Raw genomic sequence first — 22,930 nt, 5'->3', positions numbered from 1 at the left:
ATTTGTTCTTTCTTTTTTTTTTTTTTAATTCGTTCTTTCTTACTCTTTTCCAGTACACAGAGCTTCTAGGTTAGACAATACTTTCCAGGAATAATTCCTGCACAGCTACTATCTATCCTAATTCTGCATTCATTCTTCCTCCCTTGCTTTCATTCACTTACTCTATCTAATGGCACTGGCCATGCTAATCCACTTTTAACTTCTTGATTTTCTCCACTATATGTGGGCTAACCAGCAAACTCCAAAAAATGTAGGGATGGAACAAATAGAAGGGACATTGAGTAATGAAGTCATGTAAATATAGGTACAATGTACTCCATAGACTACTACAACTCCTTCAAAACAATAGTAGCTTTAATTTAAACATGCATATGCTCATGTAAACACACACAACACACACACAGTCAGCACAGGCATGGCATGTAGAAACAAATTGGGAAATTTATTTTTGAAAGCATGGTTATATATGATCTATATACAAATTGAACTGGAACATCAACCTAAAAAACAGGTAAGCATGAAATTTTCATTCAGTGAAATTTGTATTTCACTCAGAATTAGAGGCAAGAAGAAACAGATTACCTACTTAACAGGTTATCTTATTCTCTACACAAAATATCTAATGAACCATTTGTTTCTATGCAATATGGATGTACAGATCTTGTGGAAAGCTTTCAAGTGAGAATTTATGAATCATTAGCTATTTTAGGAGAATCAACCATTAAATGGATTTTAGAATAAGTAAACTGGAAAATTTGCAAAACCTATGAACATATTGCCAAGAAATGAAATGATGTTCAAAGAACATGGAATAATTTTTCTCAAATAGACTCTCAGAGAGGTGAACTGTCACTCCCCACCCCTCAAGTATAGGCTACAGATAGAGATTTTCTTCCAAAGAATACATTTTGAAGAAAGGTAGAGAATAATTTTCCCATTGAAATATTTACTATTTTAATCAGTAAGAAGAGTTAACCTACACAGTGACAATGTTGAGAGTATATATCTTCCATGTAATGTGTTGAATATTTCACTTTATCATTGTAATATTCATCTCCAAAGTGAGTAACCCTTTGTTACCATGAGAAAGTCATGAGACAAATTTGGTTAGAAGGGCATTCTAGAATGTGCCTCCTGAAAATTGCTCAGTCACAACAATAAAATACTGTACAGCTAAGAAATTGTTACAACAAGAACAGCCAAAGACAGGGCATCTAAATGCAGTGTTGCATTCAAAAGAATATCTTGGAATAGAAATTGTCATTGGATAAAATAAAGAGGAGAGTCTTAGTAAATTATAGATTTTATTTAATGATTAGATGTCAGTATTGGCTCATTTATTTCAACCACATGCAACATATTAACAAAGGAAAACAGCGAGGGATGTGTAACTCCGCACCATCTACATCAACTGAAAAACGTATGGTAGAGTTACCTGTAAATCTAACATAGTTATAAAAGATAAAGTCTATTAAATAGTAGAAAAATAGCTATGTTGTCAAAAAATTCACTAAATGGAAAGGAATACAATGTGTAAAAACCAAATTCAAGAGTATTAATTAAATTTAGATAATATGAATCAATCACATTAAAATGAAAGTTTGGAAGAGTTGTATTATGCAAAATACAAAGAGGACATTGGCAGTGAGAATACTGTTAGTGCAGAATGTGAAACAAAGTCTGCTTAATATTATAGTGTAAAGTTCTTAAAGAAGTTAAACATTAAATAAATAGAGATATAAAACATAATTGGTTACATTTAAAAAACTAATTCAATATACTTACAAAATGAATAAGAAGAAATGAATTGACTGGTTAGATATACAAACTCATTAATTATAATAAAATTGTACAAATATAACCATGATTTACAATTATATATATTATTACATATATGTATATATATACATGCATAAAAATATAAGGAACATTTATTTATTATTATTCACAAAGAAACTCAGTATATTCACATGAATGTAGGTATCAGGCTACATCTTTATAGTATAGTATTAAAAGTTAAGCATTAATTAAAAATTTAAATTATAATATTAAAATTAATAGTATAAATGGAAATAAATTTCCAAGTATATCAGTTTTTGAAATCAAGACTTTACTTATAGAGTAATAATTAGTTGAGATTAGATAGTTTGCCAATAAGGACTTTATTAATAACAGAAATAACAAAACATATATATAATATAAGTGTGTATATATATATATACACATAACAAAACATACCTAAATACACCTATGTATGTTTTGTTATTTCTGTTATTAATAATACCAACTATATATATTTGGTTTCTCAAAGTATAAAGCCAAAAAAATTATAATGCATATGTCTTAGTTACTTTTCTCACTGCTGAGATAAAGCACTGATGCTCAAAGTTAGAGGAGGAAAGATTTATTCAGCTTACCGTTTGTAGAGGTTTCAGTCCCTAGTCAGCTGACTCCAAGGCAGAGCAGCACAGCAGAGGGACAAGACAGGGGAGAAACAGTCCACATCAGGGCAGACAGGAAGCAGCAAAGCAAGCTTTCCTTTCCCTCTTATCCCTACAGGTTACAAGCCTTTTGGGAGGTGTCACCCACATGCAGAATTGGGCCCTTCCATTAACCATACCCAGAACTATCCTAAACCAATCAGTGGAGTAATTTAGTACCATACAACCTTAATCTCAGTATCGTACACTCTAGATTCTGCCAACTACAAAAAGCACCACTTGTGAGTGAGCACATGAAGCTTTGGGAGAACATCTAGATAAAAGGCTTAATAGCATATATCTGTATGGGTTATTAGATAAATATAAAAAATCCATAGGGTCACCAGACAGGGTGCTATGATTCTGAAATGATGATGAGAAAGTTAAACCCACTTCACTTGTAGATTAAGTTTCAAGTTTCCTGACCCTACACCAAAAAATAATTTTCAGGATGCATCAGTAAGAGGCACAGTGTTCTACTTCACAGAAGTGAAAAGCTATAGACCTAAAGCAATAGGGTGTGGGTCCTCAAAAGGGAAAGAAGAGGGCTGGAGATTTAGCTCAGTGGTTTTGCTGCCTGCTGCATAAGTGCAAGGACCTGAGTTTGATCCCTGGTACCAAAAAAAAGGAAAGAAGCACGTTCTAGTTTGGAGCTGGGACTGTTTGTTTTTTGCAGGTGGAAATCTATGAAATTTCAAAATTTATAGGAAGCTCAGTCTTGCATCTTGGGAAATGTGTACCCAATCTACAGAAAGACAGTGGAAGAATGGCGCACATATCTAATGCCCCAATCATAGGGAAAAGCCTATTTTACACAGGTAAAAGAAATGGTCTCATTATGATAACAGAAGTGCATTTACAAGGAAAAAAAGTAATGGCCAAAGTCACTTGCAGGTGAAAGAGAACGATCAATACATCTGCAGATGAGAGGGAATTTCCCAGTCTTATTGTATTTTGGGAGAATATAAACAAAAAAAATTTAAACTTGGCTGTTTCCTAAAGCTTTAGCTTTCAATTTTAAAATTATGATTTTTCCTTGTGTCCTTTTGCCTAACTTTATTTCTTTTTTCCTACCTCAGTAGTATTCTGTAATTCTTAAAAAGTGGATTTGATTCCTTAATGTATTCATAAAATTCTAAATTGAAAAACAAATACAAAATTTTTACCATGGTTAATGGGGTTCTGGACAGGTTCCTAGGTTCTTCTGTGTGATGAACAAACCCTGGGAAGGAGACAGCAGTTTTATTCAGGCTACACTATGCTCAGAGTGAGGCTTGTGCAGGTGGACAGGAAAATGGCATGAGCAAGGATGATGGGTTTGGGAATTTAAAATGTTACACCAGGTCTTGGGCACATCTTATTGGGTCTTTCAGATCATGATGGACAATGTGATTGCAGGGTACTGAGTCATGTCAGCTGTGTTTATTGTGCATGCCCTTTCCCGTAATGCACTGTCTTAATTGTATGTATGAAATGCAGTCTAAATGAATGAATCTTCAAGGAGATCCAAGTAAAAAACTGTTACTGTAGGTCATTCTGGCAGGGTCTGACACTCCTATGTCCTGTTTTTCTACTTGGGAATTCTACAGGGCAGGCTCACAGCTCTGCTTTTCCTTATCTTTGCCCAAGATTAGCAGACCTTAGGACAAAGTTGGGAGTGGAGGTCGACCCTGGGGCTTGGCCCAGATTCAGGTGTGTGGAGACCAGTGGGGCAGTAGCCCCACCTGTACCATTTATCTTAGAATCACAAAGGACCAATGGCCTTTACAAAAGTTGCTTAGCACAGGACATAAAAGAGTAATATAATAACATGTCACTTGCTCTAGGAAGACACTAAAGAGACAGAATACTTTTTGCTTTGATTAAAATAAACAGTATTTACACCATGAGCACATAGAACTGAATTTACATTTCAGTGAACTAAAATGAAATACACATAAGCTTATCTAGTGGAAATTCATCAATATTCTTAGCGAAGTAAAATGAAAATGTGAATAAATGGCCATCAGTGCCTGAGCCCACTGAAAACTGTTTGGATGTCTTCCCAGTTGTCTGGCTGGTTTCATTTCTCAGATGAGATTTAATACAGTACATTGGTCTCGCACGTTGCAAAATAATAATCTCACTCTCCCTGCCTAGCAGCATGGCCTATATTGTATTACTCACACCTCCACAGTTTTTTTTTCCTAGCAAGTTGCTAGATCACAGCTTAGATAGCACTCTCTTTGAGAAATTTGGTCTGATCAAGTAGGACTTCATGAAAGAGTTTGAAGATTGAATCTGTCCTCCTCTCCCTCTCCCTCTCCCTCCGCCTCTCCCTCCCATTCCTCCTCCCTCTCCCCCTCTCTGTGTTGTGGTTATATCTAGACATCCTCACAAAGGATGGGTGGGGCTTTTGGTAGGTGACTGGATCATAAGTGTGTGATAGTAGATCATAGGTGTGTGATACTGGATTAGTCCACTCTTGGGTTATAGCTGGGTGAGATGTGGGAGGTGAAGCTTGGTGGGAAGAGGTGGGTCAACATGGGGATGGCCTGGAAGAGTGTATGTCCTTCCTTCTCCCTTCATCCCTTTCTGCCTCCTGCCTCCCACACCATGAGTGGATTCTCCACACCTGTACCCCTCTACCAGGCTGCTCAGCCTTGGAGCCAGCTGGAGATGGGCTGAAACTTCTATAAACTGTGAACCAAAATACACCCATTCTCCATTAACTTGTGGGTGTTGGATATTTCCTTCCAGCAATGGAATGTAACTGAGACAAGGCTGAAGGTAACAATGGTTGGCCCTGGGAAACATACTAGTTTTCACACTAATCTATGAATCAGAGTCAGAATGATTAATATTTTTTATAGTATTAAAATGTCACATAGGGGAAAAGCTTTTATGCAGAAGTTCAGTATGATTAGGTCACTGAAATAAATGATCATTTTTGGTATAATCATGTAAATCAAAGTTACTTTTCTATCATCTGATATTTTGTGTTATGTTTCTCAGAATTTTCTTTATATATAAAATTGTACGTACCTCCTCAAACCCTGAATGCTATTTCTTTCTTTTTTTTTTTTTTTTGGTACCTGAGATTAAACTCAGGACCTTGCACTTGCAAGGCAGGAAGGAGGCGGAACCACTGAGCTAAATCCCTGTCCCTAAATGCTATTTCTTGTAGCTACATGATTTTCCTTTTGTAGGGAAATATTTAAAAGGTACATAGATATAGGGCTGGAGATTTAGCTCAGTGGTTCCGCCACCTGTCTTGCAAGCACAAGGTCCCAAGTTCAATCCCCGGTACCAAAAAACAAAAGAAAAAAAGAAGGAAAGAAAGAAAGAAAGAACCTATATAGATATATAAATTTAAAAGACATATAAAATATTTAATATATATATGGAGGTGGAAATAAAAATGTTATTTGACATTCAGTAATTACATTGTATTTTCCAGATAAAGATTTATTCATTCCACGATGTGATCATCTGTTTATCTCAATAGAATAAAGCTGTGGCTTCATAGTTCATAAATATAGAATAATTATTTTATGTCAAAACACATCTACATAATACTTTATTGACAGCTATGTTCTTTCTATGAAGAACTTTAGGTGCAAAATGACCCAAAATACACAGAAAACTCCATTGCCAAATAGGAAAAAATAAATAAATTTGGATTCTAAAAGTAAAAGTTTTTATCTTGTGTTCTGCTTCACTTTATAATATGAACATCTGCAAATGTAAAATAAAACTCAGTAGTGATTTAAATTTATTAATTACAAAGAGATAGAAATTAGAGCTCTTACTGGCTTTTGGTCCCACAGAAATTTTTTTCAGGTATTTGGTGTCCTGAACTGGACAGGCCACAGGGAAAAGCAAATGAAGATTTACATTTGTTGCAGGTAAAGAAGAAATGCTGTACACTCTGCAGTAAGCATGGGCCACAGAGCAGATTCACAGTGGCCATGAATAAAACTGTTTGGGTCTTTCTATATTCAGTCCCCAGATCGATTCTCCCCCATGCAAGCAAGTCATTTGGGACAGCTGTCTTATTAAAAACTCATTTTGCCTAGCATCAGATTTAACCTATCCTGTGGAAGGTGCATGTCATTTTGCGCCACATGTAAATGAAGAATTTGAGATAGCACTTTCTAACTGGTTCCATGCACAAGAGTTATCTTGCATTCTGTGTTCTAGGCATGTGCCCTGGGTTTCCATGATTTACCAATGCCCACTTGCTAAACTGGTTTGCCCTGCCCCATTCTCCTAACTCGAAGATACTATATTAAAATTCAAATTAAGTACTGGGTTTTTTTTTGTTGCTGTTGTTGCTGGGTTGTTCTCCCCCCCCCCACACACACACCACTTGGATCCAAGTCTTGCAATGTAGATCATGCTGCTGTTGAACTCACTATGCAACCCAGACATGCCTCAAACTCATACCAATCCTCCTGGTCCAGCATCCCCAGTGCTGGTGTTGTGGATTTTGCTGGGAGTAACCAAAAAATTCACAGGAGACAGAGGAGCAGGGGTAAAACAACAAAATTTATTTGCTAGCAAGTCAGCCCCATCCGAACATGCATTCAAGGGCTGACCCAGAGTTACATTTATGGCTTACATTTATGCAATTCTGGTCATGTGGTTTACAGAAAGCTTAGGGTCTACATGTAATTTTGCTCGTGAGGCATGGTGACTGTTATCTTGGTGCGGACATCTGGCCTCACTTTGGTGGGGGTTGTGGTTAGGCAATGTTGCAGGCCTTAGCTTATCTCCTGCCCACAAACTTGTGGTTAATGGCGAAGTACCTGGTATTACTATTCTGAGAAGTGAAACAAGCAAGCAAAGCAAGTTATAGAAGCAGAACAAGGCAGGCAGTTATTCTATATTATTTTATACTTTCCTTAACACTGGGATTGCACCTGTGTGTCAACATTCCCAGCTTAATCATCAATTTTTAAAAATGATTTATTTTTTAAGATTCATTCCTATTTGCATGTATAGTTATTTGATCAAGATATTACACTATTTTAAGTAAAGATTTTCTAAAACTATTTAGTTTATATTTGCTCTCATAAGATTCTAACTATAAGGGGCCGGGGATTTAGCTCAGTGGTTCCCCCACCTGCCTCAAAAATGCAAGGTTCTGAGTTGGATCCTGGATACAAAAAACAACAACAACAACAAAATTCTTACTATATACAAAAATATATATAAAAACACCAGGAATTGATTTTGAGTTTTTAAAAAATTGTTGAATTTTATTGATTTTTTTCAATTTCAGAAATCAATAACACTGCCTAAAATGAACTGTCAGGCATGTAAAATTTAAAATATTTTCCTATCTTCATTTAATTATAAAAAAATGAAAGATAAGCAAGTAAGTTTCAAAAAATAAGTGAAAAAAAATCATCTCTTTGTCTTCTCCTATGAAATCAGTGATGAACCTAGAAATATCTATATCTGCATTATGATTGCATTTTGTTTTTTATTTTTATTGTTTGCTCTTTTTCTTTTGTGTCTCATTATTACAATAAAAATATTACCATAATTTCCCAATTTTAGAGAATAGTGAATCAACTAGCTGTATCAAATGTCAATACATGTATTCTTTACTTAGATAGTGAACTAAATAAATAAAATTGGAATTTATTGCATTTTAAAAATTAATAAAGTTCTAAATTACTGAAATTTTTTCTTTCTACCAAATATTATGTCCTTTAGGATATAAAGATTTTTACTTACATTATTTCTAAATACAAAAGATGAACTACTGCAGTCTGATATTGCAAATTAATAACTAAAACTTATTAGGTGATAAAATGTACTAATAGAAAAGGGTAACATACTAAAATGAAACGTAGTTAAATGACACAAAAACACTTGATCAAGAATAAATATTACTTTTTATTGTGTTGCAGTTGTAGCACAGTTAGGGATGAGAATTAAAATAAGTTCAATCATTCTAGTTTTTTAGTAAGGTTGTACTATAGATTTCCTTGGGTATATTTCAGATAAACATGGGCACAGTGAGTAGAAGACATTTACTAAAGTTTGCCTTCCAGCTCTCAAAATACTGCACATGATAGGAAGAATAGCAAATCTGAGAATTGATGTCCTGTGTAGCCCTGTAGATATATGTAAAATGATATATGCACATTTTGTATTGACTGTTTAAATTTATTTTGTAAAAATAAATTTGTATTAGTATAAATTATTCACAAAAATCCATTTGCTAAAGGTCTGATTTTACTTTTATAAATCCTGAAATATCTTAAATTTAACACAGGTCTGAAAGAGCCTCTTGTGTCTTTCATAATCTTCAAAGATACAAAGATACATAAAGTAAGAGATAAGATTTAGAAATACTCAGTACCTGTTGGAAAAAGTAAACCCTCGGCTAGATAATTTATTTAATTTTTAAATGAAGTATCTGTTTACACTGTGAATTTGCATATTTCAATCACCTGAAATACAGCTTTTTAAAATGATAGCATATTTTACTATTGATAAAAGTAATCTCCAAACTATTTTGGATGAGGCTCTAATTTGAAAGTTCTAGAAAGTTCTAAGAAAAGCATTAAAAAGATATAATAAATTGGGGCTAACATAAATGATAAAATTAAAATCATCATTTTTATGTACATTTGACAAGTTTTGATAATTTTTATAAGTAATTCCTTTCCCTTTCTCTCATGAATAACATCTTCACCAAAATATTGTTTGCTGAATTTTCAAAATTCACCTACACTCACTTCTTCCTTATCATTTCTACCAGTAGTGCCCTGACCGAGCCACTCTCATCGTTTACTAGTGAGCTGGCCAGGAAGAGGTGACATCCAAATTTAGAATGCAGAAGGCTCGTGGTTCTGTTTGGTATACTCTGAAATCTCATGCTGGATCTGTGCAGGCTTTCTGTTCCATGAGCTTCTCCTAGCCACTGATTAACACAGCAAGCATCTCACAATCATTACTGAGAGATGTGAGATTCATGTGAGGTATTTTTGTCTGTAGAACTCCCGGGTGGTCTGGGAGTTCTAAATTCTCTTGAGACTCCTGCAGCCTCAGGAAAACCTTTTGTTTATGGGCTCCTCCCTCCACTTCACTTCTTCTTCCTGCATTTTGTAGATGATGTGAGCTACTCCTGGGTATGAGGAATCCACCAGCCTCCTCTATCTCCCTCACCTTTTCTCTCACAGGCACTCCCTTCAATAAATCTCTTCTACATGGAATCCTGTCCTGGAATCTACTTCCCACAAGACCCAGAATAACACATCAGAGTTACTGAAATAACCCTAATGATCTTACTCTTTATACTCTTGTTCCCCAATAGACTATTCTCAATGAAACAGCTAAAATTCTCTTTTAAAAATATAATTCAGAATATTGCTTCTATATCACATCATCCTATCATTTTCTGCTTATTTTGAGTAAACACACGTTCTTACCACAAAATAAGGGACCCTTAATAATGCTCTCATATCATCTGGGAAGTTTATTGAACAGACAGCACACTCATACTTTCCCCTAAACATTTGTTTAAATTCTGTTATTTAAGTGAAACTTTCCCTGAGCAACCTTTGGAAAATGCCATCCTTTTCTACATTCAAATACTTTTGATCTTCCCTTCTTGTCATCTACTGAATGACTACTGTGGTTCTCTTCTTGTCTGGCAAGATGTAGTTGGGCCCCTGGGAGCAGAGCTTCCGTGCACCCACACCAATGTACTTCTAGGTTTGGCTGAGACACAGGTCTCCATGCTGTCCGCACAGGTATGCATCAGGTTCCAGCTGGAGGTTGTTTGCTCTCCCTGGCAAAGCAACTCACGGCTTATAAATCATTAGCCCTATGCTATACATCCATGACTTATAAAATGTAGAACCACAGTGGAGGCTGGTCGCTGTCCCAAAATCTACCTGAGACTGTGAAATGAGCCTGAAATCTGTTTTCATGGAAGAAAATGACTTTTGTAGGTTTCTAGAGACTTTAGATAACTTTTCCTTTTATATATTTACAATGTATATAAAGTTACAAATAAAGCATTTATGACTCACTTCACTTCTAACACTTTGGCTGTGTTTTAGTGTATATCACCCATGTATTAATACTCTTTGTTAGACAACTTTTAGAAAGTTATATTTTAATTATATTGTATATTTCCTTTCACAATTTCCAATACAAGCTCAACGAGTCCACAGATTATTTTACCCTCTTTCTTTTGTACTTACATATTAACATTTCCTATGATACAATGGCTACTCAAACTTTTTTTGAATGACTGCAACATGGATCAACTGTAATTAAGATAAAAGTTGTGGGCAATACCATTAAAACAAAATATTCATTAATTTTACTATAGACATTTATCTGTATATCTATAGATGTATCTATTCATTGTAAATAAATAAAAGGAAAAGTGATTAAAATCTTTAGAAACCCATAAATACCAATATGACACATGCACAAAAATTTTAAACAATTTCATAAGAAAATAGTAATGCACAATAAGGCAGAAAATGAATATACAATATTACAAAAAAAATGATAAAAAGCAAATATGAGGAAATGAGAGAACCAACATTTTTAATGAATTATTACAATAAAATGATAATGTATTTGTGTCCATTTACTCAGCAAAGATGAAATGGAAATGATAATATCCAATTTAACCAAGATTTCAGAAACCCAATTATTATTTCTGTCGTGGTGTGTTTTACTCTATTGAGGGCAATTAGATAATTAATTCCAAAATTAATAACTACTGAGTTTTTTGGAATAAAAACTATAGTTCTACAATGTTGTTAATGTGTGAAGATTAATATAAAACATGAAAAAAATTAATTTTTAAATTAATATAATTTGCTAGAGCAGTTTTAGGTTCATTACAAAAGAAAATGTGAAGTATAACGCATTCCTACATGCCTTCTCACACACATATACACACACACACTGCTACCACCAATGCTCCATATCAGTGTTATCTGTATCAGTGAACATTGTTACACTCAGTAAGTCTACAGTAACACATCTTCATCTACCCAACTCCATAGTGTTCTTCAAAGTTCACTCTCCATGTTGCATATTCTATGGGTTCTGATACCTACAGTCAAGGTAAAGTGAAAAATACAAGAAATCTGCATGTGAAGGTTTTACTTTGGAAATAATCAAAGAACAAGATTTGAATCCTGGACATAGATGTACAGACCTCTGCAACTACTGGTGCATCAGAAGAACAATTCAAAATCTAGAGGCTTCATTAAAGAAAGAGTAAAGCTCTCTAAGGTGTTTCCAAGCTCACTGGCATTTTTGATTTTCTGTGAGAGCTAGTGAGCAGCAGTCATGGGGCAAAACTAGTCTTAGTGTCATAGACATCATTTTGTGGCTTTGAGCTTGTGAGAGTGTACTAAGTCTAGCAAATGTTCTTGTATAATAAGATAGCTGTCCTTTTGTGACTCATGCAGTAAACTGTGGTTTGGAAAAATCACCTATGTTGGTTCTTGTTATTTGCGAATTCTTTATAAGCAACCCCTGCCTTCATAGACTTTCCTAATTTTTTTCCCAGGGCTTGAAACAAGTGACTCCATTTTCAATCTGACAACTTTCATATGATAGTGATATAAAGCATTAAAATAACACACAGAAGAGTTTTATTTTTCTAAGTATCTCCTATTCTCCACCTTTTTATATTTCCTCCTTTCTCTCCCAAACCCTCGGCAAACAATAACATTTTTATTATCTGCATTGATTTCATTTTCCAGAATATCATGTTTGGAATTTATGTAGCTTTATTCACTGTGACTCCTGTCAGTCACCAATGAGCATTTAAGATCCTTCCATGCCTCTTCCTAGCATGGTAGTTTATTTCTTTGAAAGCTCTGAATAATTTCATTGTATGTATACATCTCAATTTCCCATTTGCTTATTGAACTGTAAAACTTGGTTGCTTCCAAGTTTTGATGCTTATGAAAAAGCTGCTGCATAAAACCATGTGCAGTTACATGTGGATGTTAAATTTTCAGTTCCTTTTGGATAAACACCAAGGAATGAATTATTAATAAAACTATGGTTAGTGTTGTAAAAATGTGTTACACTGCCTTCCAAAGTAGGCATACCCCCACCAGCAATGAATGAATTCCTGCAGTTCTATGTCTCTTCATTGAGAGATAGTATTCTGAACATTACCCATTCTAATAGATATGCTATAGAATCCTGGTGTGGTTTTTAAATATACTTATTCTTGACATATACTGGTAGACATTGTTCCTTTACCTATCATTAGTATATTTTTGGTGCAGTGTCTGATTTTACTTTTACCATTTAATTCTCAAAGATATCCTAGAAAGAGACAATGAAATCACAATGTCATAAGTCAAAAAGAATAAACATACCTCATGTTTTAAGCAGCCAAGTGAAAAGGGAAAATGAGGAAATCAGCAACAGGAAAATAATGCAATGACAGGAACAAGTCAGTACTTCCCAGTAACAGCTGTGACTATATATGGTCTCAATTTGCCAATCAAAAGACTCAGATTGGCAGAATAAATCAAGAAAACTCAACAATGTGGCTGATACAAAAAGCATATTTAATTCAAAAAGATACAGATTAAAAAATGAAAGGGTGGGAAACAATATTCCATGAAACAGAAACCCCCCAAAATGTAAGAGTTGCAACCCTAATTTCAGACAAAGTGGACTTCAAGCTAAAAATGATCAGAAGAGACAAAATGAGTCACTGCACATTGGTTAAGGGAACAATTCAACAGGAAGGTTTAACAATTATAAACATATATGCACCAAATACTGGCACACTTAACTTCTAAAATCAACCAGTAATAACCATGCAAAGTCAGATAAATACCGATACATTTGCAATGGGTGACCTCAATACTCCATTCACAAATGGACAGATCAACTAGACAAAAAAATCAACAAACAAATATTAGAGTTGAACCAAACCTTTGAAGACATGTACTTCATAGATATTTACAGAGTGTCCCCTCCAGCAACAGATTATACATTTTTCTCAGGAGCTGATGGGACTTTCTCCAAAATACACCACATCCTAGCCAGTAAAACATATTTGAGTAAATGCAAAAGAATAAAAAATATCCTATGAATATTTTCAGGCTACACTACACTGAAACTAGAAATCAATGGCAAAATTTTTCTTACTATTCTTGATGGTTCAGTTTGCTGTATATTTTAATTTGTATCCTTTATCATATATGAATTTTTCAATTTTATTTCTAGTATGGGTCTTGTCTCTTCATTCTCTTTACAATACCTTTTTTCACAGAAGAAAAAATTAATTTTAATAAAGTTCAGCTTATTATTTTCTTTTATAGACCATGCTTTTGGTATTGTAATTTAAAGGTCATAAATCAAACCAAGTTTATGTAGACTTTCTATGTTTTTCCCTAGGTATTTTAAAGGCATGTAATATTTAAGTCAATGACTCATTCTGTATTGTATTTATAAAAGCTGAAGACATATATATAGAGAGATTATTATTATTATTATAATTTTGGAAATGTGGATATCTAATGTGTTCAATTATCTTCTAACAATTAAATTGCCTTTGACTCTATTTAGGTGGTACTGTTTGCTTAGCTGTCTAATCTGCTCTGTCCTACTCCTTCATCAATATCATACTCATTTGACTATTACAACTTCCTACTAAGGCCTGACAATAAGTAGTTATCCGTCCTGTTACAGCATTCTTGTCTTCCCATATAATATTGGCTAATCCTTTGCTTCCCAATATAAAACTTAGAATTAGTTTGAAATATAAATAAGGTATTCTTTTCAACATCAAATATATCCTAATTTATTTGGATTTACTTTGATTTTTTTCATCAGAGTTTTGTAGGTTTTCACATACAAACTCTGACACATACTTTGTCAGATTTACACAAAAATATATAATTTGGGGGGTTGCTCATTTGCATGCTTTTTAAAATCAAGTGATTGTTCATTAGAGGTATATGGACAACAAATTGAATTGTACTAAAATTTCTTGTTAGTTAGGAGTTATTTTCTGTAATTGATTATTTTGGATCTAGGTAATCATACAACCTAAAAACAGCAATTATTTTTGTTTAATCTACTCTGTACATCTTTTATTTGTTTATCTTTGCAGACGCTTTCAGTGAGAACTTCAGAAGCAATGATAAGAACAAAATATTCTTGAGTTCTTAATCTTAATGAAAAGCATTTAGTTTTTTATCATAAATAAATTAGGCAAATAGTTTTTTATGAATTATAAAGTTTCTCTATAATTTTGATTTAAAACCTTTTACCATGAATATATGGCATTTTCTGCATCTATTGATGTATGCCTTTTTGTTCTTTAACTTCATGTGATGCCTTATCTAAGCTAATTTTGTCTTGTTGAACAAAGCTTGTATCACTGATATATATATTGTATATGACACATGAATGCAATAAGATGTCTCTCAAAAACAAAAAAAAAATCAAAGGAAAATACTATATAGAAGTTCATCACCAGAATTACCATCACTTTACAGTATATCGAATGGACTGCGACTTTTCCTAATATTTACCAATTTCCTAGGAATACACTTGTATTTATTATCTAAATTCATTAGGAAGAGGTATAAAACATAAAGATGGCTACAAAGCAACAAAGTTATTGGCCAAATTTATTCCTCAAAATATGCTAAGACATTGAGAGTTTTAAGAATAAAACACAATATATTTCAAGGCAAAGAAATTGAGCTTATGGATTTGGCTTCAGAAACCTGAATCTATGAGGGCTGTTTGCATGGAGTATTAATTTATAATGCATTATAGAATTATAGATTTGACTTGTAAAATGATTGAAAAGGTTAAAGAAATAGAAGTCTGGCTGAGCTTCTAAGAAGGACTCCAGAGCTGCACAGGAGACATCCTAGGGCATTCTATCCGGCAGTGTCCTGTTAACTACCACTGAAATACTAACTCTAAGATTATGTCTCTTCTCTCATTGTCTGCATCATGCAATGGTACGGTGTTTTTCTTTCATTATCCCTTATAAACCTAGAGGTTTGACAAAAGCAACATTAATAAAGGTGAAACAAGAAGACAACCTACTATTGCTTGACCCTGCTTGCTTGCAGAATGCTTAGTTGTCACATGGATAGTCTCCTCCTTAGAAGGCTTGATTTCTATTTTCTGAATCTCCTATATATCCTTCTGACTGGTACAACCTACATCCTATCTAAAACTCTCAATCTAAGGCACTCTGAGATATGTGTTCTGCCAAATATGAAGCTTCCACAACACACACACACACACACACACACTCATGAAAACTGATATGATTAATGAGCTGGTAGAAAAATCCTGAAACACTCTGAGCCAAGAAAACTTCATGTACTAAAGACCATTTTGTAGATTCCCACAGATTATTATTTGTATGTATGACTTGTATCTATCAGTAGTTATTAATATGAAATTAAAATTGAATTACTTTTATTTTAAAATATAATAATTCACTAAATATTACTATAAACTTTTTTCATTTGAGATGGTTATTTTTTCCAAAAGAAAAAATAGTGAGGATTGAAGCATGGTTTTATATTTTTTATATTTTTTCTATTTTTTCTCTGCTTAACTAGAGCCTAGATATTCTTACTTTCATTTACATTACAGAGAAAAGCTATTCTCACTTGGATATACCATTGGGAAGGGAGACATTGCATATTGTTAGACATTTCCTAGAGATACCCATGGTCCTCAAGACATACTTTGGAAATTTTCAAAGTGGTCCACGCTCAGAATATATGTGAAAATAAGCTATTCAAACTTTAAACCCTTAAATTAAAGACAGAAATCATCTCAACTAATGTTTAAAAAAGAAAAAATCCCAGCAACAAACTCCCCTACTATGAGAGCATAGGGAAAAAATAACACTAATTTAAGACAGACCAATCTCAGTTATAATCACAGATGTAGAAGACCCAATGAATTTTAGAGAGGACACAGCAATACTGAAGTAGTTACACATAATTATACCTGTAGATGTTAATCCAAAAATATACAATGATTTCAGCAGTAAATAATATGCTAATAAAATAAAAACCACTTATGTTTCAGAAGTATAAAATATAAACAAAATAGGAATCACTGAAGTTGATCTTAAAATTCATTTGATTAAAATTAAAAGTATTTTAAGAAAATATTACAACAAAAACTACAAAGTTTAATAACCACCCATCAATGTTTTGCAGTTATTAGTGAAATATTATAAACATATTTTTGAAGTTGGGGACTGGAAATGAATGGAAATGTAGTTGGAAAATAGAGCTCTTGCCTGGAATGCACCAGGCCCTGGGTTTGACCCACAACACTGCAATATAAACAAATAATTAAGTAAAATAAAGGCATCACCAATACAATTTAAATTTTATGTAATGAGCAATAATAAGCATACATGCCAAAAACATGTAAAGAAAATCAATGTATAAACAGACTTAACCCCAAGAGGTAATTATAGATAATCCTTTTTGCATAGGACTTTATCTAAAATTAATCTAAACTTAATCCTTTTTGCATAGCTATTTATCTAACATTAATGTGTCTTATTTGAATAGTAAAATGTGTTTAAAGAAATCTAGTAAATGCAGCTTACACAAGAGACTTAAGAAACTCAAGTTAACAGAGAACGTTTATATATAATTGATGAGCATTAATGTAGTAGTTGGATGAAGAAAGAGAAGAAAGATGGTGATATTATTTTCAGGCAAAATTACTTCAAGGAAAGATATTATAGAAAGCAGAAAGGTCCATTTTTATGTTACAAAATCTCACAAACTACCATATTAGAGCTACATCAGGAATTCACTTTTATGTGACAATAGCACAGAGTAAAAATGTGTGCACAAGAAGGGGATGTAGCTCAATTTCAGGACTTGTACAGTATGTATTAGACCCTGGATTCAATCCCCGGGATCTCAAAAGAAAAAAAGAAAAGAAAGAAAAATGCATATACAGTGAAATCATTTGAAATGTGAGTAAAAGTTTTTAAAAATGAAAATCAGGGTGGGAATTATAAGACTGGCATGGAAGCAAGGTGTGATGGCAGAAAACCATAGTCCTAGAAGCTTGGGAAAGTGAGGAGGAGGAACTCACATTTGAGCCTAACCTGGGCAATTTATCAACTTAGTGAATCCTGTCTGAAAATAAAAAAATAAAGAGAGTCTGAGAATGAAGCTCAGTGTGAAATCATTGTGTTCAATCACCAGTTACACACACACATAATATTGCCATGGGAAACCCTAAAGACTAGTCACAAGACGTCTCCGATTTCCTTTACTAGGACAATCTCTGACCATTCAAAGCTGACATAATAAGGGATGAACAAAACCAAACAGTAATTAGAAACTTTGCTTAACACTGTAAGTCTTTAAAAAATGAAAGTTGATGTGAAATAGAAATATATACAATTTATATTACATCAAAATATTGATTATGTTTGTATGTTTGTACATAGCCTATGTTTGTGTTATATCTATCTAAGAGCACTGATACATGCCTATTATTTATAAAATAAGGAAAAGAAAAATACCTCATTTGAAAACTTTATGATGAAATTAAATATTAGCATATTCTTAGATATTTGCATTGATTCAGAAATAAATATTCATCCAGGATACAAATCTCAGTTTACAATTCACTTAATTTCTATTTGAACCTCCCAGTCTTACAATACTGTCAGAACTTAGCCTCCTTAATACTTAATGACCACCCAGACTGCCCATCAGAGTAAGGGTTGTTGCTCACTTGAAATACGAACACATTTACTCTTAAAAGTCACAAATCATGCAAATAATAAATAAAATGTAGCTTTACAAAATTATGAATTTTATTTGATTTAGTTTTTAAAAATTATGAATTTTATAGGAAGAAACTGTTCAAAAGGAAAGGGAAACTGGGAAGGGGGGTGGAGGAAAAGAAGGAAAACAAGAAAAGAAAGGAAATAAGTGGAAACAAAGTTCTTGTTAATTAGTCAGGGGTGCAGGGATGGGAGGGGATTGGGAGAAAAAGAGGAATCAATGTATATCATGTACAGGTACAAATTCCCTTTGATGAATGTGATGGTTGTATATATTTAAATTGTACCAATAAAATTAATTTAGAAATTATGAATTTCAAATTACTATGAAGTGTATTTCTGTGAAAGACAGTTATATCATGTTACCAAACTCTCATACTGATATTGTTGGTAGTCATATCAAATTAAAATATCCCTCACTTGGATTATTATGATTTATTTTTATTTTAATATAAGTATTTATTTTATTTTTTCTTCAAACTTGGATTACTGAATTTAATTATGTTAATTTTTATAGGAATTAAATCAGATTGTCATTGCAATTTACAAATACATACATAAGTGTAATTTTTAAGGAAAGCTTAACTTTCATATAATGTTTATTAGTTAAACCTTTATTTAATATGGAACATTTTGTATCTATTGAAAGAATGGTAATCTCTTGTTTATAAATATGAGAAAGAATGGTAGTCTCTTATTTATAAATATGAGAAATTATACAATTAAAATGAAAAGTTAAATTATAAAACAATATATAGATTGAACAAACTTTATGAAAGATGTAAAGGAAAATTTATATGTATATCTTTATATTAAAGAGAATTATGTAAGAATTCACGTCATATTATTAATACTGGTGTGTTAATTGCACATCAGTTACTTTAATGCTGCATTGCTGAAATGACTTAGAGCACCCAAGAGATTTATTCTTACAGGAGAGCTTAGTCAGAGGCGAAGGATACAACACAAAATAGCAAAAGCAGGATTTATTATTACAAGAAGGTTGGTAATCTCAAGGGGAAAGATCCATTTGCTCTTCTGCTGGATTATATCAGATGCACTTTTTCCTCAGGTCTTAAACACTTTTGGGGGCAATGCTACGGAAAAGCTTTTCTTTCTAGAGATTCCAATAATATTCCGTTGAAGTAGTCAAAGTTCACCATTATTCTCCAGGAAGGCTTGGAGAAAAGCAAGCGGTAAATCTAGACTGATATTAAGTACATACCGTTTAGTCTATCCTCACGATTCTTGGTAAAAACCTTTTAATCATGAACAGTTTTTCCATCTAGTTAAAAGATTTACACATTTTATGGCAGCAATATTGAATGGAAATCAATAATATACAAATGATTAATGTGACTGTGTGTTAAAACCAATGAAAAGTTCATATTGGTCTAAAAAGACAACTGAACCATATGCTAATTGCCGCATGAGCGTTCTCTTTTGTTGCACCATGTTAACAATTCTCTTACATTCTTTGTCTAGTATAAAATAAGTTTTAAGTGATTGGTTTACAATATTAAATTTCAATACTTTTTGCAGTAAAAAAGCTGTATATACTAAAAACTCATAACTATTAACAGACCTTTACTGAGCAGTGGTCACAATCCAATGACATAAATTTGTTTCCAGAAATAAATAAACTCCTTTAAGCAGTGAACAAGCACATTGACATATAATCAGTAACAGAGATGAGGAAGAAGAAACACCAGCAGCTTAACAAGGATATTGGGGTGGGGGGTGATCAGCTAAAATTTTAATAAACTACTCAGAGTTAAGTATGAACTGACCAAATATATGGACTGACTAAAAATCTTTCCTGTTTCAGCTCACCAGGTATGCTCAAGATGTATAGGGTGAACAGAAAGACTGCTGAAAGAGTGTCCTTGGCATTCAGTAAATATCATTGTTATACACGAGGAAGTTCCCACATAAAATTCATGATGAAGAAAGAAACTCACTTAAGGACCAATTTTATTTCATATACTGTTTCTGTGTTTCAGTTGCTTTTTTTATTCCTACTATCATGTAATAAAGACAATGTTTTTTTTCTAAGATCTCTGAGAAGCAGTGATAGGAGGGTTAATTATGTTTTCAAATGAATGTATAATTATCTATTCAGAATCAGGCCAATTTTAACAATAGAAAGCAAAAAAAAAATTAAGAAATTATAGGTGCAAACTAGTAAGATTTCTCTATTAAATGGTTCTTGGAAATACTTTAAATGCAAAATTCTCTACATTAAAAAATGTAGTTTTCATACATGTTGTAATGAATACTTATTTTAGCATCCAGTCTAGCTTTTTTCCCTTGTAGGGGGGAAAGAGTTCATTAGACCATGCTGTTCATTAATTTTATCTAAAATGGTAAGGAAAATGGCTTCCTTTTGCTCCTAGCTATCTGCTTTTACTCACTTTGTTTACCAGCTTTACCACCTGACAGTTCTGTCTGCTCCCATGGTAAGTGTAGACGGATTTGCAGTACTCCTTCCTGGAGACTGAAATGCTCTCAAGGGTCTTGCTTAAGAGACAAGCAGTTAATGTGGGAAGAGTTTTTTTCTGTGCCTCTTGAACCCTGGCCTTTCCAGTGCAGCATTTGACAAGAGTGCTTAATCTAGTGGTAGCCTCTGGTTTATCCTATTATGAGAATTTGTGTCCCTAAAGCATTGAGCTAAAACCTTTAATTCATTCCAATTGATGTGGGACACCAGCCAGAGGGCTGTTCTTTTAGTTTAAATGATACTGAGCTTGAACTTACACCTAAATGTGAACTGCCTGTACTGTACTTCCTTGTGATGTGGGATTGTCCTCAACTAATTTTCTTAATAATACTTGACTAATTTTCTCAATACTCCTTGGCTAATTTTCTCAACATTATGTCCAAAGAAAGCTTATGGTTATGGAAGATCTAATTTAGAAATAATTATATTATCAATGATGGAATATTGCTCAGTTTCTTAGATTTTATTGGATGTGCTCTATAAATTATTTATTGAGACTCCATCATACTTTTATACTATATGACAGGCATTTACATGTGTAATCTCATTGAATACTCAGAGTAACATGTCAAAATAATGGTTATGATTTTATAGATGAAGTTCAGAAGATTAATTAAATTTAGGAAGATTTAACATTGTTGAAGAATAGACCCTGGGTTACATCAAAATTTGATTAAAATCTTTACTCTTTCCACTGAATTTGAGAGCTTGCTATACTCTGACCATATTCCCCAAAATTCATATTTTGAAACTAAATTGTTAATGTGATAGTATTTAGAGCTTGGGCATTCAGGAAATGATGAAATCGGGATGGCTCTGCCTTCATGGTTTTATGAACAGTGATTGAAGTGAACACATACTTTCCTTTCAGTTTCTCCTAACATGTGAGAAGTCAGCATTCAACTCTCCCATGTGGGTAGTGTCCAAAGCCCATCTTGAAAAGAGAGACCAGGCCTTCCCAGCCACACAGCTGCTAAAACTTTGATCTTCCAGATTCTAGATTTTTATGAATGACTTAGTCTCAGGTATTCCACTTTCCCAACAAAAACAGTGCAGAACTATTTATAATTATGGACCAATATACTCCAGTCATTCAGAGTTGTCAAAGTTTAGCTTAGCTCTCTACAAGTTTGAAATTTCACAAGCCTCATTTTTCACTTGATAATGATCTGTATTTTATACTACTTTTTATACCTGCCATTCTAATAATTTAAATTAATTATTGTTAAATTATGTTTTTCTCTTCAAATATTAGAGAACAGTAAGTGCTCCTAGGTCTTTTGTTACATTTATTTTGCTATTTTGTACAATGCTTCCACAAGCACAGAAATATACACACCGATTTGAGAAGCACAAAATAGCACAACACAAGAAGTAACTGATATGAACCCTGCTGTGGGGGACAAAGGACTGGGCAAGGTAAAAGGATTTCTGTGTAGGTAAATGCTAGGTTCACCTGGACATGCACCAGGTTTACTACTGTGGAAGCACAGCAGGTATGAATTATAGTCCTTGTTTTTCATTAAGTGCCCACCACTAATTTGGTAATAGAAAGTAACTAAATAATAAATAAATACAAATATGTCCCAACACTCTTTTATTGTGTTGCTGATAAAATGGCAAGGATCCTCCCAGATGCTGGGGTAGTACAAACATTTGAAAACATTAGTTCCTACCCTCAAGATACAACCTTGGAGAGGAATCACACATAAAACTGAAGTTACAACATAATGCAGTAAGTATCTTAATAAAGCATGTAGAGATTACACAGAAGAGAGTGGTATTTTCAGGGTACTGTCCTTCCTGCATTTTTGAGAATCAGTGTCAGAGAAGAGAAGGGATAAAGAACAAAACAAAATAATGGACTATTATAACAATTTTGGTGAATGTTAAGTACTTTGGAAGGCCAAACTGCAAAATAATGCTTACCCTAGGAAAAAGTGAGATGGGAGAAATAGTCTGTAAAGTGAAATAAGAATAGTAAGAGCTCTTTTAAATGTGCACATGGCTTGCTGCCCTTTTGGTTTGTAAGACTCAATGTTCTTGCAATTGCCTATTCAGTGGCTGTCTTCTCTACTAGACTGTAAAATCAAAAATTACAGGGGCTCTGTCTTGTTCTCCCCTGCTTAGCAC

Source organism: Heterocephalus glaber, unplaced genomic scaffold, assembly GCF_053883595.1.
Source record: "Heterocephalus glaber isolate CG9 unplaced genomic scaffold, H.glaber_assembly_v1.0 deba00001481, whole genome shotgun sequence".
Lineage (NCBI taxonomy): Eukaryota > Metazoa > Chordata > Mammalia > Rodentia > Bathyergidae > Heterocephalus > Heterocephalus glaber.
The sequence above is the reverse complement of the archived record's forward strand: the minus strand, read 5'-3'. Positions refer to the sequence as shown.